This window comes from Aotus nancymaae, unplaced genomic scaffold (genome assembly GCF_030222135.1).
Source record: "Aotus nancymaae isolate 86718 unplaced genomic scaffold, 86718_ANA_hifiasm-v0.15.2.pri h1tg000025l, whole genome shotgun sequence".
NCBI classification, from domain to species: domain Eukaryota; kingdom Metazoa; phylum Chordata; class Mammalia; order Primates; family Aotidae; genus Aotus; species Aotus nancymaae.
This window is the reverse complement of record NW_026988438.1, coordinates 33,783,344-33,795,452: the sequence shown is the minus strand read 5'-3', so window position 1 is coordinate 33,795,452 and position 12,109 is coordinate 33,783,344.

The following is a 12,109-nucleotide window of genomic DNA, read 5'->3' as shown; positions in this document are numbered from 1 at the left end:
AATAACGACTGGCCTCATCTGTAAGATCACGGTGGAACCACAATTGGAAGCTTGGATACTGAAGCTCTGACAAGCTGGTCTGAAATCTTTCTTTTTCCCATCACTCAGAGGGAACAGGGTTGGTTTCTCAACTGGGATACTCTGAGCTCCTTCTACTTGGAGCTAAGTAGCTGTTCCTTTGGAGAGGGCACAGATGTGGAGACATTAAGAGTTCCATCTTCATGGCTTCGAGGTTAACCTAGTAGGTCATCAAGATGTTGGAGCCTCAGTTTGAGAAAGAGTTCCCTCTACTGGCAGATCTAAGCCAGAGTCTGTTAACTCAGGTACCTGACAATTTTTGAAGATGCATTTCAGATAAAGAAGTTAAGCTATGAGAATAAGAAAATCTTAGCTAGGCTTTATTTTGTTTTTTTTTTCCCTGATTGGTTAGAGATGCTTGGAGTCTTCTCTTTTTTCTCAATCAACTTTATTGAGGTATAATTTAAATCAAATAAAATATACTGATATGGTTTGGCTGTGTCCCCACCCAAAATCTCATCTTGAATTGTAATCCTCATGATCATCATAATCCCCACGTGTCAAAGGAGAGACCAGCTGGAAGTAATTGAATCATGGGGGCCGTTTTCCCCAGGCTGTTCTCGTGATAGTGAGTGAGTTCTCACGAGATCTGATGGTTTTACGTGTTTGGTAGTTCCTGCTGCGATCATTCTCTTTCCTGCCGCCGTGTGAGGAAGGTGTCTTCCTTCCCCTTCGCCTTCCTACTTGATTGAAACTTTCCTGAGACCTCCCCAGCCCTGCAGAACCGTGAGTCAATTAAACCTCTTTCCTTCTAAATTACCCAGTCTCAGGCAGTTCTTTGTAGCAGTATGAAAATAAGACGAATACACATACAGACACACACACCTGAGTAACCATCACTATCGCAGTCAGGATATCGAATATTTCTATCGAGCCAAAAATTTCCTTTGTGATTTTTGTAGTCAGTCCCCACCCTTGATTCCTCATGCCCCAGGCAACCACGTATCTGCTTCCCGTCGTATAGACTGGTATTGCCTGTGTTCGAATTTCAAATACATTGAATTGCACGGTATATGCTCCTGTGTCTAAGTTTTTTTCACTTAGCGTAATGTTTTTGAAATTTATTCATGTTGTATTAGTAGTTTTTAGTATTATATTGCACTGCAGTATTTCATTGTATATATCATCATTTGTTTATCCATTGACCAGTTGAACATTTGGGCTATTTCCAGTTTTGGGCTATTTTGAATAAAGGTGCTAAGTTTAAGTCTTCTTTAGTGGACATAAGTTTTCATTTCTCCTGAGTAAATACCTGCAGGTGGAATTTCTGGATCATATTGTAAGTGTATGTATAATTTTATAAGAAGCTGTTTTCCACAGTGGTTGTGTATCTCACCAGCAGCATATGGGAGTTCCACTTCCTTCACATCCTTGCCAACACTTGCTGTGGTCAGTCCTTTAAATTTTAGCCATTTTAGTGGCCGTGTTGAGTATATGAAAAATCATTGTTAGGTTTAGTTGTTCTCCTGGTAGCAAGATCTTAAAGCCTTAAAAAGTATATTTTAAAAAATTTTAATTGTAATAAACACACATGGCATAAAATTTATCATCTTAGCCATTTTTGAGTGTAGTTCAGCAGGGTTAAGTATATTCTCATTATTCTACAACAGCTCTCCAGAATGTTTTCTTCTTGCCAAACAGAAGTTCCGTACCCACTGAGAACAACAATGCCTCATTTCACCTTTGCCAGGAGCCTTTTAAAATTACGCTTTTTATTTTGAGATACTTATAAATGTATATGCAGTTGTAAGAAATAATACGGAGATATCCTGTATAGTCTTTACCCACTTTCCCTCAAAGGTAACATCTCACAAACCTATAGTACAATATCACAACCTATTGGAGACTTTTTAAAAATACACACCTCTCAAAGTTGAGTAAGAAGTCACAGAAAACAGGCACCATCAGATCATGTCTTGTGCTCCATTGTCAATGAGACAGGTAGAGCCCGAAGCATCAGAGGTTGTCCTAACCATAATGCCGATGAGTACTCTGAGAATCACATTTCAGGGACCGCAAGAACCACTGATCCATTAATACTGGCAACACCCACGCTTAGTGCTTCCAACCTGAAAATGCTGCACCTGGAATTTCAAATTAGGCGTCCCTGATGAGAAAGTGAGATGCAGAGTGAAGGGCAAGGAGATGGTCAAAAGCAAGAGGTATTCATTTAGACCTCTGCCAGTGGGACCGGCACTCCGTGTGACTTCTGTTTTCACCTAGACATTTCTGTCTTTCTGACTTGAAGAGTAATCATGGGTGGTGGTTCCGTTCAGGGAGAATGAAATAACTGTGGACCCCCATCTCATTTGAGCTAATGGCTTCAAAATAATTGGCTAGATGTCCAAGTAAGTAATGAAATGGACTGGTTTTAGTTTTAGCTTTTTGTGCTTCCACTGCCCATCTCTGGTGGAGGAAAGGCTGAGCAGTGGAACAGCTAAGATGCAGGGAGTCAGGGGTAGGAAGAGAAAGACCCAGGTGATCTTCAGACTGGATAACCAGTCCCTGCGGGCTCTGGAGCTGATGGTAACGATAGGAAGCAAATCCTGAAGGTAAAGGTTATGAGATAGTCCTAAAGGCAGGGAAGGGTAAGGAATGAAATCCACTGCAACGACAAATGTGATTTTTAAAATAACCAACGAGAAAGAACAAGATGAAAATTAGCTTGATGAAAATTAGCTTGATGAAAAATGGATATAGTGAATCTCTCCCCATTTCCTTTAGCATCTTTCAGATGATAATTTTAGGGCAGTCCCCATGTGATGGTGACAGGACCATCACTCTTTTGGAGATCATTTTTGATATTACGGCAAAGTCAAGGGCACCCGCTGTAAGTTCCTTCCGCATCCCCTTCTCCATCTCCGGCTCTTTGCCTGTTCCGAGCTCCTGTCTCTGAAGAATCTGTCCACTTCCATTGTGAGTTCATCCCCCTGTGCCCTTGGTCCCTCCTGCTGCCCTGGAGTCTCGCTCCATTAGGAACGCATGCTCCCCTTGGATCTGCCAGCTCTCCTCTCCCGGGACCAGTAAGCATGCTCGGATGGCCTCTTCCTTCAAAACGCATCCCGTAGGCCTACCCTCCAGTCACCCTTCTGATTTCAACCCTTCCTTCCTTTTGTTAGGAAAAAGAGTGGTCTCACCACCGACCTGTCTCCTTGACCTTGAGTCGACTGCTGGCCACCCATTCCCAACGCTGTTGCCTGAGGGCTGCCAGCACCCTCCCAATCGCTGTGCCCCGGCCTTTTCTCCTGGGTCATCGTCTCTGTTGTGCTGGACACTATGGACACGTCTCTCCCCCGTGTCACCCGTACTTCCTGGCGTTCTGCATTGTTACAGTTTTCCCATTCTCCTTTTCTAGGACATCTTTGCCACTGCCTCTGCCCCACAGATTTAGGCCTCTGCAGAAGTTCACTCCTGGGCGTTTCTCTCTTCCTTCCTGTTTTGTATAGTCTTTCTTCCAATAGTCTCATTTGCTTCCTCTGTTTCAACTGAAGCCTCTAAGCAGATGTCGTTGAGCTTCATTGGTTAGATCTTTCTAAGGTGCCTAAGTTGTGGGGTCATGTCAGGCTGAGATCGTGCTTTTGATTGACCTTAGTGCCCCCAGCATAATGTGCTAAATACGGTAGATGATACTTGTTGAATAGCATTTATGTCCCCAACCTATTGGATGGTGGGATGTTGGGATCCCTCATTTTTTGGTCTTTTTTTTGGTAGAGGTAGTGATATAGGAGTTAAAAAGAAATTATTTAGGCAGATAGCGAGGCTAAGGAAGTCCTCAGTAAAGTGTTCTTTTTAATGAAAGCAGCCCCCAAATCATTTCTTTTCTAAGAGCAGCCTGTAAAGTCAAGCTGCAGACGTAGCTAAGCAGACTGGAAGCTTGCATGGGTGAATGCCGGCAGCTGTGCCAATAGGAAAAGGCTACCTGGGGGCCAGGCACGTTCAACATGGCGGCTCCATCTTCCCTTTTCTTTGTCAACCATGCATACAGTAAGGAGTGGGCAACACGGCACCAGCCAGGTAGAGACCCCATCTGCATAATAAAAGATTAGGGTGGGGTGGCTGACTTTTCCGTGCACTATGAAAAGGTTACACCTGGTCCGACCAATCTCTTGAGCCCTGTGTAAATCAGACACTGCCTCCTCAAGCTTGTCTGTAAAACCCCATGCATTTTACCACAAAACTGGAAGGCCCACTCAGGTGCCCCATCTCTCTGCAGGAGAGAGTTTTTCTCTTTTCTCTTTTGCCTATTAAACTGCTGCTCTTAAACTCACTTTTTGTGTGTCTGCATCCTCAATTCCCTTGGTGTGAGACAACGAACCTTGGGCATTTAACCCAGACAGTGACGCTGCTTCACTAGGATCTTGCTATGTTACCCAAGCTGGTCTTGAACTCCTGGCCTCAAGTGATACTCCTGCCAAGGCCTCCCAAAGTGTTGACATTGTGGTGAAGGGAAGCCAAGTGAATCTATAACCCCTCCCCTCCAAGATGCTGTCCCAAGAAACAGTCCTGGTCCAGGACAGTTGATAGTCTGCCCTGTGCCAGTTCTCATAAATGACAGAGAAGCCTTCAGGATAGAAATCCTGGGAGTAATTAAGTCACGATTGGTACCCCCTGCAGTGTTCCGAACTGACAAGTGGGCTTGGCAGCACACACCTCCTCCAAGTGGCATCTAATTTCTCGAAGGTGACTTTACATTGCTTTACAGAGGCTGGCGCGCTGATTCGGGAGAGCCTACAGGGATTCGCACCTGAGCCTGGTGCCTGACTAAAGCAGACAGCTGCCTAGTTAAGGCAAATTTTACAGTTAAATTCTGTTCTGTTTGGGAATTGGAAACCACTGCAGAAGGACAAATGCAAATACAATTCTAGTGCAGGGCAGGAGCTTGTTAAAAGGCAGCCCTGCCACAACACCTGAAATCTCCCTGGTTTGTGTTCAACTGTTGCTTTGGGGAAACTCATGGACCATTTTCCAAGGGGCTGTAGGGAAGGGCGGTGAGAAGTAGCTTCAGTGAAATATGAATAACATGGACTTTGGGGTGTGACCATGGCCATGTTATTACAAGCACAAGCATCAAGCTGCCTGCTTTTAAATGCTGGCTCTACCACTTATGGGCTGGATAACCTTGGGCAAGTTACTTTACATCTCTGAGCCTCAGTTTCCTCATCTGTAAGCTCTAAATAATACTTATCTTGTTAGGAGTTTAAAATGCATAGATATAAAAACCTTAGCCCAGTGCATGACATATAATAAGCCTTCAATCAATGCTAGCAATTTCACCATTATCGTTACTGAATGGTTGTGAGACCTTGAGCAAGTCACTTAACCTCATGGTGTCCTTTTCTCCATCTCTTGGGGGTGGTTTTGTGAGCATTAAGTAAAAAAAATCTGTGAAGTGTTTGGCACAGTATGGGCCCTTCATAGGTGCTAGCTATTACTGTTATTATTATAAGTAGCTGGATATAAACACACTTGCTTCACATACCTTAGGAAGTTGAGTACCTGATGGTTAGGGCTCCCTGGAGAGCCAAGTATGCCCAAAATAGCAAGAAAAGACAAAATCAGCTTAAAGTGTAAGAGAAAAGATCGAGTCAGATGGACGTGGTTTTCCAGTAAATGACCTGACTTCCCTCCAACTCGGCTTTCTTCTCTGTGAAAAGAGGATTGCAATGACAATAGCCCTTCACAGAGTTGTAGTGAGGCCCACTGTGCATGTCGAGTGCCCAGACGGGGACTCTGGCACACTGTCAGTCCCCATAAAATGTAGCTGTTGGTATTGAGAATGGGGTGGGGCTTAGTGCAGCATTCTTGGGAGAAGGCTGAAGAGATGGGGGAGGAGGGAAGGGATTGGGGAGAGAGTTTTGCTCAACACCACCTAATAGAGATCCTAACTTGGAAAAGACAACCCTGAGTTTTGGCTGAGACTGCCTTTACCCTTCATGTGTCCCCTGAATGTATCTTCCATGGTGCCAAGCATAATGTCTTTTACAGAGGTCATCAACAGATATTGATGGAATTAGAGGTTACCTCAGAAAGAATATATGTGCTTGATCACTTCTTCAAGGCTCTGGAACTCAAGACTGGTGTTCCAGAAAATGTTGATGTCTCTGGGATGGGGGTATGGGGTGGGGGGAGTCTCTGCAATGCCAGCCATTCTTCCCCACCCATTACTGTGAACCAGGAGGACCTGATACATCTCCATGGGGAATGGTTTGATTCTTGAACGAAGAGGGTGGCGCAAATCCAGAAGTGGGGCTTGTGAGAGCAACAGTCGAGCTCATTCAGAGTTCATTGGCAGCATATACAGGGTGTCCCCATGACCTGAGAGGTCACAATTTGAAAGGAGACAGCAACACAGAAAGAAAGGAGTGAGTCTTACTCAGTGTGGTGCTGGGTGAGCCTGCACCCCCGCAGACCCGCTGCAATAAGAGCCCTGTGAGCCTGGGGTAGAGCTGAGTTCTACATCATCTGCTCATTGGCCAAATTGCAATGGGAAGGAAGGGCTGTTTATTTTCCTCCCAGAACAGGAATTCTCATAAAATCAATTCTCCCTCATTGACAATGCATACTAAGTGATTGAAAGGCCATTAAACCCATTAATGGGGTGCTCTTTAAATAAAATAAGTCCCTAAAAGGGATCTTAGACTTGGCAAAGTCAGTAGAGCTGTTGTGCTGGGCCTGCCCAGGGACTGTAAATATACCAGAACAAATATAGGAGAGCAGGAGGGGGCATGCAGACAGAGGATAGGGAGGCAGCGGCAATGAATAGCGTGGTACATAAAGGACAAATCTGCCAGACGAGCTTAATGGCTTTTATTTTATTTTTGACAGGATTTACAAAACGAGTAGATGAAGGGAAGTTTGCATCTTGATTTCAGTTAAACATTTGGCATTGCATCCCACCAAATTTCATGCACAAAATTAATTCAAATTGTTTTGGATGGAAGTGTGGTCACATGGGTGAAACTTGGCTGGCACTCCCTCCCTGAGCAGCAGGGGGAGGAAGGCAGCCCCGGCTGTGGCCAGCGTGGTGGCAGAGCCTTGTTCTAATTCCCATCACAAACTGGGCTCCTCATTCTCTGGCTCCCCTTCTAACAACAACAACAACAACAACTTACATTAATTGATTATGAGTTCATGACACTTTGTCTTACTAAGATAAAGTTAATCTTTCTCCTTTGTTCTTTTAGCCCCAGACATTTCTTTTTACTTTGTCTTCCTTTTTAAACAGCTGTGTTGGTCGCCTCTGGGGACAAAAGGGATAGAGTGCAGAGGATGTGGGGTCAAGGGCAAATGTTTGGAAGAAACAAGAAGAGGCTTCGATCCTCAGATGAGAAAGCAGTTTTGTGAGAGGCGAGTGGACAGGACGGAGGGCGAGGGCGGGCCGTGCACCTGCTTTCCTAGGCAGAGATACTGCCTGCCTGTCCCACAGCCCAGATGGGGAGTGGCCTGGGGAATCCCCACAGAGACTCCTGCCACCTGCATGGCTCAGAGCCAGAGCAGCCAGGTCCAGATGGACCATTTGGGCAATAATATAGACCCTGGGGCAGCGACATTGCAGGCTGTGTGGGGTGAGCTGGCTGCCTGCTGTGTAGTCTTTTCACGGAAAGTGACTTGAGTTATGAGGATTTTTTTCTGGCTCACCTAAGATTGTGGAGGCATTATTAGCTCAGTGAGTCTGCACCAAAGTGCTGTCACGTGCAGTTTGGAAAATGGAAGTAAAAGCAGGTAAAATAGTGGAGCCAGATAGGAAGTCACACAGGAGCCCCTCTGCTGAGATTCTGTCCTCTCCCAGAGGCAGTGAGGGCTTCCTGGTTCTATTCAAGTTGCTCTTTCATCTAAGGGAAGGACCAGTTGGTAACTGTGGTGAATGCAAATAAATTTTTGGAAATAAATAGTCCCTCTGAAGAAGGCACTGAAATTCCTGAAGCTCTGTTGTTTTTCCTGGTTCTACCCCATAAAAAGGTGATCTCATTCCTTTATCCATTGATTCTTTGGTTTGTTCAGTTACCTGTACTGAGAACCTATTATATGTCAGGCGCTGGGCAGGCAAGCTTAAGTCAGGCACGGCTTCAGCTCTCTGAGGGCTTGGGTCCTGGTGAGGGTGTACACACACGGAGGCAGTGTTTTTTTCAGGGTTATTTTTACTTTTTCAAATGTCCTGAGCATATTCCCCTCTTTGATCCATCTCAAATAGCATTTAACTTAATTTTTTAAGTGTATCAGATTCAAAGTTTAATATTTAATTTTTAAAATTCAGTAAATTCAACTTACATTTGGTCAATTGAGTTTTGACAAAGATGTCAAGGCAAACCAATTGGAAAAGGACAGTTTTATTGAATAAATGGTGCAGAAACAACTGTATATCTATTTTTTAAAAAAGAATCTCGACTCTTATCCCACACCATACACAAAAGTTAGTCAAAATGACCTAAATGTGAAAGTTGGAATTATAAAACTCATAGAAGAAAAGATAGAAGAAAATCTCCATGATCATGTCTTATGTCAAGTTTTCTTAGGACACAAAAAGCACTAATCATTTTTGTAAAAAGATAAATTTAACCTGATAAAATTAAAAATGTTGATTGCTTGAAAGACTTTATAAGAAAATGAATAGGTAAATAAAATATTCACAAAACATATATATGATAAAAACATGTATCCAGAATATATGAACTCTTACAATTCAATAAGAAAAATAACTCAGTTTTTAAAATAGACAAAAATAGGAACAGTAACTGATACAGTTTGGATTTGTGTTCCTGTCCAAATCTCATGTCGAATTATAGTCCCCATGTTGGAGGTGGGGCTTGGTGGGAGATGACTGGATCATGGGGGTGGATTTCCCCCTTGCTGTTCTCGTGATAGTGAGTGAGTTCTCAAGAGATCTGGTTGTTTAAAAGTATATCACACTCTCCCTTCTCTCTTTCTTCTGCCTTCTCTGGCTATGTAAGATGTGTCTACTTTCCCTGTGCCTTCTGCCATGATTGTAAGTTTTGTGAGGCCTCCACAGCCATGCTTCCTGTACAGCCTGCAGAATTGTGAGTCACTTAACCCTATTTTCTTTATAAATTACCCAGTCTCAGGTAGTTATTTATAGCAATGCAAGAATGGACTAATGCAGTAACTTCACAAAAGAAAATATATAAATGGCCAAAAAGCACACGATAAGATGTTCAACATCACTAGTCATCGAGGAAATAAAAATTAAAAGCTCAGCAAGGTATCACTACATACCCTAAGAATGGCTACAATTTAAAAAGACTCACAATACCAGGTATTGGTGAGGATGTAGAACAATGAGAATGCTCATACATTGTTGGTGGAGATGCAAAAATGGTCCAATTGCTTTGGAAAACAGTTTAGTAATTTCTTATAAAGTTAAATATACTGTTACTATATTACTCAACAGTTCCACTACAGTTCTTGGTAGCTAACCAAAAGAAACCAAAACATATGTCCACACAAAAATTTATGCATGAATTCATTGATAATCACTACAAACTGGATGTTTCCAGTTTGCCCAGATGGGTATCAACCACTGAGTAGAGAAGCAAATTATAGGATATCCACACAATGGATGTCCTTTTCCTAGTCAGCAGTAAATGGAAGGGACTCATGATGCCTGAAGCAACACAGGTGAATCTCAAATACATGATGCTGAGTGAAAGAAGCCAGATACCAAAGACTACATAATATTAATATGTGAGTTCATTTACATTAACTCATAGAAAAGGTAAAACTAATCTACAGTGGTAGAAAGCAGAGCAGTGGTCTCTTGGGGTTAGGGACGGGGAGACTCACTGCCAAAGTACACAGGAAAACTTTTTGGTGATAGGATAGTCTATTTCTTGATTGGGATTGATAGTTACATGACGGGTGTACACAACTGTCAAGACACATTGAACTGTCTACTTAAAGTGGAGGCATTTGTGTATAGCTAGACCTCAAAAAGTGGATTTAAAAATAACAAAAGTAGTAAGAAACACTTGAATAAATAATAGCATTTTATTTTTATTAAGGGTTCAAAATACATACATTAATTCCTTAACCAAATTTTATCATAAAATAGAAAAGTGTTACATGTAAGAAAAGCTCCACAGATTGACCATGTTCTCACTGCAAAGTAAGGCTCTCAAAATGATACACTCACCGCCAAAGTCAGAAACAGCAAGGGAGGAAGAGCTTCCTTAACATCCTTGAGGGAATCATTCAGTTTCTACTTACTGCCTTTGTTTTTTCTTCCCAAATGCCCAGCAGAGGTAGGACCCTGGCCATTTATCTACATAGTACCATGAAAGTCACAAATACTCAATCTGCTGTCTCCCTTCTCCGTCTAGATTTCCACAGTGGTATAGGGTGTGGGACAGACTGGCTTCTCGTTAGAGCCAGGAGAAGGGAAAGGGAATTTCCACATTGACTTAAGAAAAGTACTGTCTGATGAAGAGTCAGCTTATTTAATTAACTGATCAAATGGCAAAGAGTTTATAAGTAAACATACTACAGTGTTTTGCTTTGAACATTATATTTCGTTGACGAATAGTGTGCATTTTATAACAGGCTGCTGACATCTGTTATAAACAAGGCTCTGAAATGGCATCTGGGTACATTCCCCCTTAGAAAAAAATGATATTAAAGTGCCTTTGTGCTGTTGGAGGGATACCTATAGTGTGCCGTGGAATATGCCTAGAAAAGGGAAGCTCTGTGATCACCAAGTGCTTCCTGGGAGGTGTCCTGAAGGTACTGAAGGAAGAAGGAATTAACTGCAAAACTAAGCTCTGCCCCCCTTTGGGAATTTGTTAAGTTGGCAGGGATTGATTTTTTTGTTCTGGTTTTCAAAGCAAAAGGCCTCTTGCGTGACCCATGTTTTAGAGAAAACGGAGGCAAGTACCAAATTGTGTGTCCTTGTGTTATCTTAGATCATGAAACAGTAGATTTGATTCCTTTGTAAGTTCCATAAACAAAGTATCCTCCTTCACCTGGGCTCCTGTCTGGACTCTAGGGGTGCTCATTGGCAATTTGCATGTAGTTCTGGATGAGGTCCCCTATGGATCATTATTTTCCATCACCCCTGCCATTTTGGGAGGTAGGAAATAGGCCCAGATGGTGCCCAGACAGTAAAAATGAAAATGCTGCCCTGTCTGTTATTAATATGTTGGGGGAGGGGTTGTGTGTGGTGGGGGCAGGGACCTGTGCAGTGGAAAATCTGTTCCTGACCGCGTATCCCTGTGACAGCAGAGGAGCTATTTTTCTCTGATGGAACAAGGAGTAAGAGAAGCCCCAAAGATGTTCAAGGTCACCTTCTATATCCACTGTGTGGGCAAGCAGGGCTTCTCCTTGGGATTGTTTTTCTTTGTGCTATCTTCAAAATATAGACAGTTTTCAAAGATCTATTCTTGGTCCTTATCTCTTCTCTTGACACCTGGCAATCTCATGTTCCTCCATCCAGTGTCTGCTCTGCCCTGACGCCGAGTCTGTGAAGGTGATTCTGACCCAGGCAGGGCCCTCTGTGTGCTCACCGTCAATATTGGAGCCCACACATGACCCCTGATGCAGTGGCGAGCATACTACAGAGGTGAGCTCAGGGTACCCACCACCAGGATGGCATGACAGAGGGCAGGATGCAGGGGTCAGAGGAATGTTTGTAGAAATGTGATGATTGGAAGTTGGGGAGGGGAAGGGCATCCCAGCAGAAGGACCATTATGAGGAAAGGCATCATATTGCTTGGGTAATTACAAGTATATCGGCTTGAATTATACTACTACTAACAACCCCTATAGAATTAACTATGTGCAAGGCCCTGTTCAAGCTTTTTAAAAATGCTTCTATCCATCAAAACCCAATCCGAATGATACTCCCCCCATAGTGTCATTGGGGTCATTCCTGACCTCTCTTCATGGGAACAACCTCACCTTCCTCTGAACTTTCCTAGCATATGGCCTAGGACGTTGATTTTCTTACCTTGTAGCCTAGTTAATAAAGCATTCTTGATATCCTGTGTTTAGCTGTAGGGTCTGAGGGTCTGGATACCGGCAG